The sequence below is a fragment of the Osmerus eperlanus genome, chromosome 3, assembly GCF_963692335.1.
Source record: "Osmerus eperlanus chromosome 3, fOsmEpe2.1, whole genome shotgun sequence".
Taxonomy (NCBI): Eukaryota; Metazoa; Chordata; class Actinopteri; order Osmeriformes; family Osmeridae; genus Osmerus; species Osmerus eperlanus.
Window position 1 is genome coordinate 15,086,636 of NC_085020.1, and position 11,495 is coordinate 15,098,130.

Consider the following 11,495-nt stretch of genomic DNA (forward strand, 5'->3'; position numbering starts at 1 on the left):
TATTTACCTCTAAACTGGTCAATATATACACATCTGACAAAAGACCAGGGGCCTGTACTACGAATCAAGATCAACATGCTCTGGATCACTTTCAGTTACCCGGCTACGCGAAGCGTAACAATCGCAATCACAATAAGTGGTATCACGACTGCGGTTATCAACTCTTTAACTCAACCCAGATCTTTCCAATCTAGAGACGTGCGCGTTCACATAATGGGGCGGTGTTTGCACCGTATGTCCAATCGCAAACATGGACAAAACAAGAGCCGCATATTTCACGCAGGAGGATCCGACAATAATCTTCCAAACTTTGTCTACTCCTCCTGCGTGAAATATTGTAATACAAACATATCAGGAATACAGACATATAATACAGACAAAAATCAACAAAGTCGCTGCTGCCAAGCTGGCAGAAAATAGCAGACGCTGTAAATGCGTAAGCTACATGACTTATTGATATCTTGTGCCCCAAGCACAAGATGTGACCATAATTACACGTGTGCATTCCATAACGTTAAACTTTTGTTGCTGTATTATTTTAGTTGCAACCCTGGCAGTGGCAAACGATCGTGGGAGCAAATAAAAAATAAATATAAAACCATAATTCAAAATGGTAGTAGCAGTAGGCAATACTTGCACATATTTTAAGGCCAACAAGTACAAGGCTGAATTTCCTGAGTCAATCCCTTTTGTAGGATATTGGTATAGCTACAAAGGGCCTATAGAACAATGAAATTGCTTGCAGCCAACAGGAAGAAAAATAAGGCAAAGAAAACTGGGTGGGCCCTTCTCCACAGGACTTCACTCCTGCTGAGGAGCTGGCCCTCTCCAACTATCAGGGTCACCCCATGATGGAAGGAGTGGAAGGGGGCATTTCTTCAGACTCTGGTGGCAGCAGCTCGGAAACCCAAGCATATGTATGTTTCAAGTAATCTATGTGACCATGTTCATTCAACAATTATTTATGAATATTGTAGGAGTGAAATGTATTACTGTTCTCTGCAGTGACAGGAAATACAGTGGTGTTGCTGCCACCACCCACTGTTGTCCCACTGTGCCATACAGAGGTAACAGTGAAACTAATAGTCATACACCAGTATGTATGCCATATGTGGTTGCAGAATATTGATCAAATGTGCCATTTACTTTCTCAAGTGGAGGTCCTAGATGATCAGGAAAATGCTCAGAGAGCATTTTGGGGGTACACTTTTGAGTTTTCTTTACCACTTGTAACACAGATGGTGAGAGTGTGTGAACGTGTGGCTGTGACTGAAGTGTCTGTAATGACTTGCTAATGGTGGTGGTCTGAACATGAGACACAAGTCCTTACAGTGCTCATTACAAATATGACTCAATTGATTAAATTGCTATGGTGTTAAACTCAGCAGGAAGAGGAACGTCTTCCTCCCCCTGAGCCTAGGGCCTCCACTTCAAGGCCAAGACAAAGACACAAATTATAAGCAATGAACCTTGAAACACTGTAGTCAAATGGACACCTTCAACTTTCTCCAAGTGTGCCTTGCAAAGGGACAATGTTCTTTATTTGTTTCAGGTTGGAGCAGACAATGTGAGGGCCCTGTATAAAATAACCCTGGAGCTCGATATAGAGTATAAGAGGCTCGATATAGAGCATAAGAGGCTCGATATAGAGTATAAGAGGCTTTTAATTAAAAAAACAAGGCTGGCTTTTCTGTGTTCCTAGGGAAGGGAGAACACATAAGGATGTATTTATTAAACTTTTTTCAACGTTTTGGTCTTTTTATACCTTTTTGTGGCTTTTTTGTTGTGCATTTTGAGTCTTTTGTGGGGGTTTTCACAATTTCTTTCAATGTCCTATTTATTCTTTTTGAAAAATGCTATAAAAGTGAATGAAACATCCAAATTAAATGAAAGTAGTGAAATTATCATTTATTTAACTTGTGAAGAGCATGGTATGGTACCATACACATTGTTCTTTTTGGTTTGAAATGTTTTGGTTGAAAGAAACACACATTTCTGATATGGAAATGATTAGAAAAAGGCACAAAGCAACCCAAGGACAACAGAATGGGTTAAGGGGAGACACCCCAGTGAATAGGGATAACATATCAACATGAAACCTCCCCAGTTTATAACTAATATTAGGTCAAATATTGTTTTCATTACTAGTTTCCTGTAAATGTATGTTTAAATGAGCAAATGATGCATTAAGTTGTAAAATACGATATAATGTGCATACATTTCCAGAACGGAAATAAAAACATTGCATGAAGACAGAATGAAAATCCTTGTTTCATTTTGTCAACATATTAGAGTCCAAAGTTTTTACAAAGGGCACTTTGGATATCTCTTTTTCATCACTCCATTAATCAGAATATGGTGGCAACAGCCATTGAAGAAAGTCCTTTGCAAATTGCGCGGCAGACCGTGTTCTTGCTCAGGTTCTCCGCATCACCCACACTATAAAAGTAGGTAGCGAAATAACGAAACGGTATATAGTCTGTGGGACTGTGAGCGCACGGCTTCGATGTGTCGCATTGGCAACATACGGCTCAAGAAGCTGGCAAAGATACGTAATTCCCTCTGCTGAGAATCTATATCTTTCATAAAGATACTCAAGAGGGAATGCGAAAGGGTTTTGTCGGTCTTTAAATGTTCTGGCTCTTCTGAGCGTACCTCTCACTATCCGCGCACCGAGCTCCACAGGATCTTATATGAACGGTGACGGCATTATCCTCAAGAATGAGTTAGTGGGCGGGGCTTTTATACCGGTTGATCTCTAATCTCCAATTTAACCTGCACCCGACCAGGTTAGCCGTTCAGCATGTGTTACCATGGCGATCTACCCCGGTAACAAGTGATCCTCCGTCGTAGTACAGAAAACCCTGGGTTGAACCTGAAGTTACCTCGCTAACGCCAAATCTTGATTCGTAGTACAGGCCCCTGGTCTTTTGTCAGATGTGTATATATTGACCAGTTTAGAGCTAAATACTCTTGCCAGAGCCTGGAATCGAACCCGTGTTTTGAGTGACTTTGCATGGGTCTCCATCAGGTCAACACATTTGGATTCAAGTTCAAGTAATGCCACTGCATTTCACAGTCAAAACTGTAGTTTATGTCAAGTGTAGATGGAAAAAGCTTTGTTTTTTCACAACTGAACTGACATGGATCCTTTCTTCACTTTTACAGGTCTGGAGGGTCATGTCATGCAGAGGCCTGCTCAACAGAGTTCAACAGAGGATGCTGAGATCAACACAGACCCCTTGCTGAACTACCCCTCTCTAGCTGGACAGCTTCTCTTCAGCCCTGACCCCTGGACAGCTTCATCCAGCTGGCCTGCCCTGCCTGCCTGCAGGCCCTGCTTGCCCCTGCCTGCCAGCCCTCCAGAGACAGTCACCCCACAGACACAGTAGCTCTGCAGCCTGCTTTTTTGAGGATATTGATGAAAAAGGACAAGCCAGCATTTTTTACTTTGATGAAAGTCTAAATGTTTAATCCTTTCCATGTCCCAGTATGCCAAGCTGCTGACTTTGAGTGTCTTAAAGTGATGAAACCAGTTCAAGTGATAGACTTTTGACCTGAATCCAATGATTATTCATCTGAATAAAAACCACTCAAGTACTGCTTCTTTATTAGTAGTATTTATGTATATATAATTGCGCAGCTCCCCCTGTCAATGATCTAGCACCTCCTCAGCACCTGTATTAAAAATTCTCTGGCGCCGTCCCTGCCCAGGGTTTATTGTAACTGGTGTAGGATATTTACAATTGTAGTAGGCCATTAGATCTGTTTTAACCCTTGTGTTATCTTCGGGTCATTCTGACCCATTAGTCATTGTGACCCACAGTCGTATCGCATCAAATTTACCACATACAAAAACAAAGTGAAGCCTTTTCTTTTAACCGTTGGGCTGTCTCAGACCCCCCACATTGCAAAGGTTAAAATAAAATTATTTTTATTTGTTTTTGTATTGGGTAAAATTGGGTAAACACAACGATGGTTCGTTATGAACCTTTGGGTCATGTGACCCGAAGGCAGCACAAGGGTTAAAAGTTCAGGGGTGTAATTTGTTGGATATGAAGCCCCCACCCTCCACTCCAGAGACAGTTGGTGACAGAGAGGTGCAGACATTAAGTTAAACATAGTCATGCGTTAAGAGTAGAGTAAAAAATACAGATACCCCCCTTTCTGAATAAAGTTCAACTGATCTGATTTGTTGATTTCTGTTGCTATGAAAACCAGTTTAGCCAAGCTAACTAACATTGTTTTTAGCTAGCTTGCATTACCAATCAATAGCTAACAAAATATTAGTAAAAATAGCTTGCTAATCGAGCAGAACTTGTTAATGCAGGAGACTCACGCCTGGGACACACTGCCTGCGATCTGCTGCGATCTGCTGCGATGCGCCTGGAAGCGCCTCCTTTTTTCTTTCGGCGCCCATGTTATCAAATGGGACCGACCACACTGGCTGCGAAGCGCTGCGATCGCCTGCGATCGGCAGCGATCGTTTCGGCAGCTGGTCGAATTTTTTCGCGAGACGCTTGCGAAATCGGCTACAGGATGATGAAATACACCATATTAGTTGATATATTTGAATAAAAAAACATGTTATTAAGATTTTACTCCATTAATTGTAGACTACGGTGAACATTTGTAAAGTTGTAGACTTTATAATTACACAATGTTGGTAACGAACGTCCTTTACATGTGGTTACCCTGATGAAAACGAATGAAAATAAACGGATAGATCCGTTGAGCTAGCATGCCCGTACTTGTTTTGTTTGTTTGAGAGAAACGAGTTGTCACGCGTTGCACACAACACACAAGCAGACATAGCCTACCGAGAGAGAACCCCCAAGTAGATTTCTAAAATCAGCGTCAAATGAATTCTCGAAGTTGAAAAGCACAGAGAGTTGTTGTATGTCAGCAACAATTTTACAAGGACAACGTAGATAAGGATCAATGCTGGGATATACAGTTAGGTCCATAAGTATTTGGACATTGACACAATTTTCATCATTTTGGCTCTGTATACCACCACAATGTATTTGAAATGAAACAATCAAGATGTGCTTTAAGTGCAGACTTTTAGCTTTAATTTCAGGGTATTTACATCCAAATCAGGTGAACGGTGTAGGAATTACAATACATTTTATATGTGGCCCCCCCCTTTTTAAGGGACCAAAAGTAATTGGACAATTGGCTGCTCAGCTGTTCCATGGCCAGGTGTATGTTATTCCCTCATAAAGGGAGTTCGTTATTTCATTGACAAGGAGCAGATAAAAGGTCTAGAGTTCATTTCAAGTATGGTATTTGTGTTTGGAATCTGTTGCTGTCAACTCTCAATATGAAGTCCAAAGAGCTGTCACCATCAGTGAAGCAAGCCATCGTTAGGCTGAAAAATCAAAACAAACCTATCAGAGAGATAGCAAAAACATTAGGTGTGGCCAAATCAACTGTTTGGTACATTCTTAAAAAGAAAGAACGCACTGGTGAGCTCAGCAACACCAAAAGACCCGGAAGACCACGGAAAACAACTGTGGTGGATGACAGAAGAATTCTTTCCCTGGTGAAGAAAAACCCCTTCACAACAGTTGGCCAGATCAAGAACACTCTCCAGGAGGTAGGCGTATCTGTGTCAAAGTCAACAATTAAGAGAAGACTTCACCAGAGTAAATACAGAGGGTTCACCACAAGATGTAAACCATTGGTGAGTCTCAAAAACAGGAAGACCAGATTAGAGTTTGCCAAAAAACATCTAAAAGAGCCTGTACAGTTCTGGAACAACATCCTATGGACAGATGAGACCAAGATCAACTTGTACCAGAATGATGGGAAGAGAAGAGTATGGAGAAGGGAAGGAACTGCTCATGATCCAAAGCATACCACCTCATCAGTGAAGCATGGTGGAGGTAGTGTTATGGCGTGGGCATGTATGGCTGCCAATGGAACTGGTTCCCTTGTATTTATCGATGATGTGACTGCTGACAAAAGTAGTAGGATGAATTCTGAAGTGTTTCGGGCAATATTATCTGCTCAGATTCAGCCAAATGCTTCAGAACTCATAGGACGGCGCTTCACAGTGCAGATGGACAATGACCCGAAGCATACTGCGAAAGCAACCAAAGCGTTTTTTAAGGCAAAGAAGTGGAATGTTCTGCAATGGCCAAGTCAATCACCTGACCTAAATCCAATTGAGCATGCATTTCACTTGCTAAAGACAAAACTGAAGGGAAAATGCCCCAAGAACAAGCAGGAACTGAAGACAGTTGCAGTAGAGGCCTGGCAGAGCATCACCAGGGACGAAACCCAGCGTCTGGTGATGTCTATGGGTTCCAGACTTCAGGCTGTCATTGACTGCAAAGGATTTGCAACCAAGTATTAAAAGTGACAATTAGATTTATGATTATGTTAGTTTGTCCAATTATTTTTGGTCCCTTAAAAAGGGGGGGGCACATATAAAATGTGTTGTAATTCCTACACCGTTCACCTGATTTGGATGTAAATACCCTGAAATTAAAGCTGAAAGTCTGCACTTAAAGCACATCTTGATTGTTTCATTTCAAAACCATTGTGGTGGTATACAGAGCCAAAATGATGACAATTGTGTCAATGTCCAAATACTTATGGACCTAACTGTAGCCAATGCCATGTTTATGTACCATGTCAGCGTAAAGTAAAGCTCAGAGTAGCTGAAAGGGTTGGTGACCGGCGCGGAGAAATGTGCGTCTGGTGTGAACAGATTTTGCTCAGTCGTAGCCGATCGTGGCGCTGCGCGGCGCGTCCAGGCGCTTCGCAGGCAGTGTGTCCCAGGCGTCAGAGACCTTAGCGCGTCACTAGCATCTCGTCATCTCGTCATATCATGCAGTCGGAGCACAGCTAGATAATCAGCTGTCAGCGCTCTTGAGTACCCAGCATGCAGTGCGGCATGTCAAAAAACGCAAAGACTTGTGGAAAATAGTTTGGTTACAACGGCCATGCGAGGGATTTCAGTTGTTGTCTTCATTCAGTTAGATGTTTGTAATGTTATTGTTTGTTAGTTAATATAATATTGTTGGTCACCCTGAGTGTGCATGTCGTGTAGTTTAATGGGAACAGAGTCTGCTATCTTATTGTCAGAGGCTACACTCGGAAGGAGCTGGATGTGGGCTGTACCCTAGCCAGTTGCCTATGAGGCTCGTCATCCATGGTTTTTAAGCCATCTTTGAGAAAGTTAGAAAACAATGTTGTGGTTGATTTGTATTGACTGTGGGAGGAAATTTTTGGACTACATCTAAACCTCATGCGGCTGCTGCAGCATTTCTGCTTTTGACCTGCGCTGGGAGAGAGGGAAACAGTATGGATGGGGATAGTGTGCGAGCAGATGTGTCTTTATATAGGGTGAAATGGAATGAGAAATGCAATACAAAATGTCTGAAAGGGGTGTATTTATGTAAGTGTCCACATTGCCTCAATATCTTTGTGTCAATAAATCAAATATAATTTTGACTGATGGTTTTTCAAACCTTATTGGCTTCAGGTGACATCATTCTGATGTACCATGTGCAATTTTATGCAATTTTACCTTGAAATGTCAACCGTTTCTTAACCCTTGTCCCAAAGCTGACCAAAGCCAATACTCTGCCCTTTCTATTCATAAAATCTCAACAGTTGGTGTGTAGCATAGAGGATAGAGAGACTGACTTGTAACCTCATGTTCATGAGTTCAAATCCCCATTCAGCCTATTGTTGTTGGCCAAACATGAAGTAGTTTTGCTCTCTTGTGGTCCAACTCTTGACCTTCTACAATGTACATTTTTGTAATATTTTGCCATTTTGCGGAGGAACCCGCATCGCTGCTTGCAGCTATATTTTTAAATTTGTGTTTGTTGTCACACCCTAAAAGGGTGTGAAAGGAGGGATTTATTTGAACTTAAAAAATATCCACTTTAAATCCTCAAATGGGTTCTTACATTTACATTTAGTCATTTAGCAGACGCTCTTATCCAGAGCGACTTACCCTGTACATTTCCCCCGAGGCAAGTAGGGTGAAGTGCCTTGCCCAAGGCTCTTTTTGATTTCAATTTTTTTAATCATTGGTGTTCGACTGTTCGCATCTCATTTGACTCAGTTACTGCTTGATCATGGGAGATAAGGTGATGCTGGGACTGTAACTCTTTCCTGCTTCAGGACGAGTCAGACCGGCGGGTCTGACTACCTTTGGATATACAACCCCTGTTATAAGGCCCCATTCCCCTGGAGACCCTGTCCCCCCCTTTCTCACTGGATGATCTACCCCTTCCCCTTGGAGACCCTGCCCCATCTGCCCCTATGCCTCATCAGACCTATGAGTGGTTTGCCCCCCCCCTTCCCCTTGAAGACCCTGCCCCAATACATCATCAGATGTATTGGGGGAAGCCTGTTGTACATTTATGGACAGGACCAATCAAGGTAATCGAGAGAACCTCGCACGTCCTAAGGGTGCTGGGAAAAGGAAGTACGTGGTACCACTGGATCATGTGTTGTGCTGCTCCAGAATCCAGTCGTACGTTGCAGGAGTTGGTGGAGAAGGGCCAGTGAACCGTTTGCTATTGCTATGAATGTGAGAGTCCGGAAAAGAGGGTTACGACTAGGTCAAGAGTGATACTGCTTGACCACACTAGAATAGTACTGGACTAAGAAGGTTTCCGCTATTTTACTTAAGAGTATGCTATATCAATATCAACATGATTGTTGCTGTATCCCATGTATCAGGTCCCTGTGCAACCGGATCATTGTTTCGGCTGTGGAGAACCCAAAGACGGGGTTCCAAATGCCGTTGCTGGGGCTGGCTGACTAGGATGAGGAGGCGGTGGTTGGTCCGGGCTATGTTGATTGATCTCTGGTGTTTTCAGAGATCAAAAGAGGGATTAAAGAATATATTGTGCTTAGTAAAGTTATGCATTGTGCTTATTAAAGTTCTGTCTTATGAACTGGCAAGTGTGCTCAGGCTTAAACATTGACTTTCGACCACAGAGTGTGGGAAAAAGGCAGTATTTTTTGTCTCTATCTCTTCATTTTCAGAAACAACCTTGAAACCGGGTGTAGACGGCACCCGAGCAGGTGGGACGCGTAGGCAAGAACAACTCCCTGCTGCACAGGAAAACAAGCTCAACCCTCTTCTTGTGATTTTTGGTTTACTGCACTGTATAATATATGCTGGGGCAGGGAAAAATAGCCAGTTGGACTTGAACCAACCCAAACTCTGTTGCGGGTAGGAAAACGTAGACAATCCCAGAGCTCTGTACTTGTTGATTTCCAACGGCTGCATTAAAGCTGATATTATGGGACCTCTGCGACTCCAGACCACTCTTTCTAGAACACAGACTTGTGTCATTGAATACTATCATTACATATTGGAATAGACACAAAGAATTTCAGTCCTTCAGCGCCTAGTTTCATTTCACTATGACACCCTTTGCAATTGATTTCTCTGCAGGTATGAGTCATTATTTCAGTAGGGCTTTCCACGCTCCCGGCATGTAACCATAGCCTCGCTGGGGGTCCGTTTTGTAAACTTTGATCATGGTTAACTTTATAGTCTTAGTGTTGATTGAACAGCTGTTTAATGAACACAATGAGATTGGTGCACTGATCAAGCATTGAAACAGTTGTCACATACGTTGGAGATATGCCATAGAAAGTTTTGCTGGAGTCAGATATTGTCAACAAACACAATCCGTGCCAATTCTCCTCGGCTTTACAAGACTAACTGACCAACAAGAAAAAAAGAGAAAAATAATAAGGTTAAAATGAGGGATATCCCTGCAGGTCATTTTTAGGATTTGTGTGGGACATCGTTCAGAAACTATACTGAGTAATGAGGTCAGTCCAGGTTGACATTTCGCAAATGTGTATGAATGTTTCAAACATAAACAGGTTCTGTCCAAAACACATTTTCAGTTTACTTGGGAACCAGACTAATCTTTTAGCATTTAATCAACCCGTTCTCCGTATGTCGCTTATTACATCCGAGATCAAATGACACATCCAAGATGACATCATCTTGCTTATCATGATCTGGCTAATTCGGTTCTTCGAACACACTTGTTGTTTATGATTAGTATAGCTGGATTGAGTTATACGTTGGTCTAAAAGGGTGTATGTATCGATAGTAGAAACCTTGATCAGCAACGCTGCTATTGGCTGCTCACATAACTCTATGGCTGCTCACCGTGGCCAAAATGAGCGCCCTGTTTTTTCCGCAACAGAGCCAACAGAGCAACAGCTTGCTCGAAGGTTACTCCGAATTTGAAGATTTTATCAGAACGCGAGGGAACCTCAAAGTCTGCAAAATCCAAGAAAGAGGGCTGGCAAAAAGTAGCAGACCAAATTAAATGTAGAGGAGTGACGCGTTTTATCGCTTATTACAGTAAGCTAGGCCTATGTTTTTTTTATTTTCATACTTTCATATTTTCATTTATTATCTTTAATGTCATATGATGTGGTTTCAACAAATGTATTATGTAAATGACACCCTCACAAAAAAACGATAGGCTATCCTCTCAAAAAGTATAGGCTAGCATATCGCGCTGTGTTTAAGGAGCTATCACGCAATGAGCAATGACGCAATTCAGTTTTGTCGCAATGAGCTATCACGCAATGAGCAATTAATTCGGTTTCATGTTAAATTCTGCTAATTATTCTTGCACCTTCTGCAACAGGTTCCTGTAGTAAAAACGGACAAGACATGTCTGTGACAGACTTCCTGTATCACCTCTGCTTGTAAAGCCTCAATCTATTCGTGTTTACATAAAATAAACCTGCTCCCGAGCAGGTTTAAGTTTACGGACCTGTTGCTATGACAGCAAGTCCAGGATGAGCTTCAAAGAACCGAACAATCCAAGATAATGACAAATCGTCAACAATCAAATCCAGCTAACTGAGTTAGCGACGTACGGAGAACGGGCCCCTGCTCATGTTTTATGTGCTCCAGCAGCTGGGTCTGTCCAACATCCCATCAAATAGATTTCCCTCCGACCAGGGGGGTATTCGTCGTAGCTCGCTAAGCGGTTTAGCGAGCAAATTTTCAGGCTAAGATAAAAAACGCCCCTCTTTTTGGTTCGTCGAAGCAACTTTCGATAAATCACCATAGTAACATATCAATTAGCACTAACCTGCTCCAGAGCAGGCTAACGTAAGTGTAGCTGGATAAGCTTGCCACACCCCCAGAAAATAACATGGCAGCTCCCTTTTTGAGAGACCCAGTTGACCAAGGGGCTATATTTTAGTTCGATTCGCTTTCCATACCAATAGAGTTTTTCGCGATTGCCAAGATCCTTTATTTCACACGGATGAGTTCTTGTTTGAGTGATATCGATTCAACCGACATGGACTCATTTATTTGAAAGACCTTCTCGGGCCGTACATTGCAAATATCACACGCCGCAGCAAGCTTTATGCTTTATTATGAGCTTATGCTGCTGTATGTGAATATGTAACGCTATGTTTTACGAAATGTCTTGTCTTATCTGTTGTGCCTGTGCTTTTTATATGTT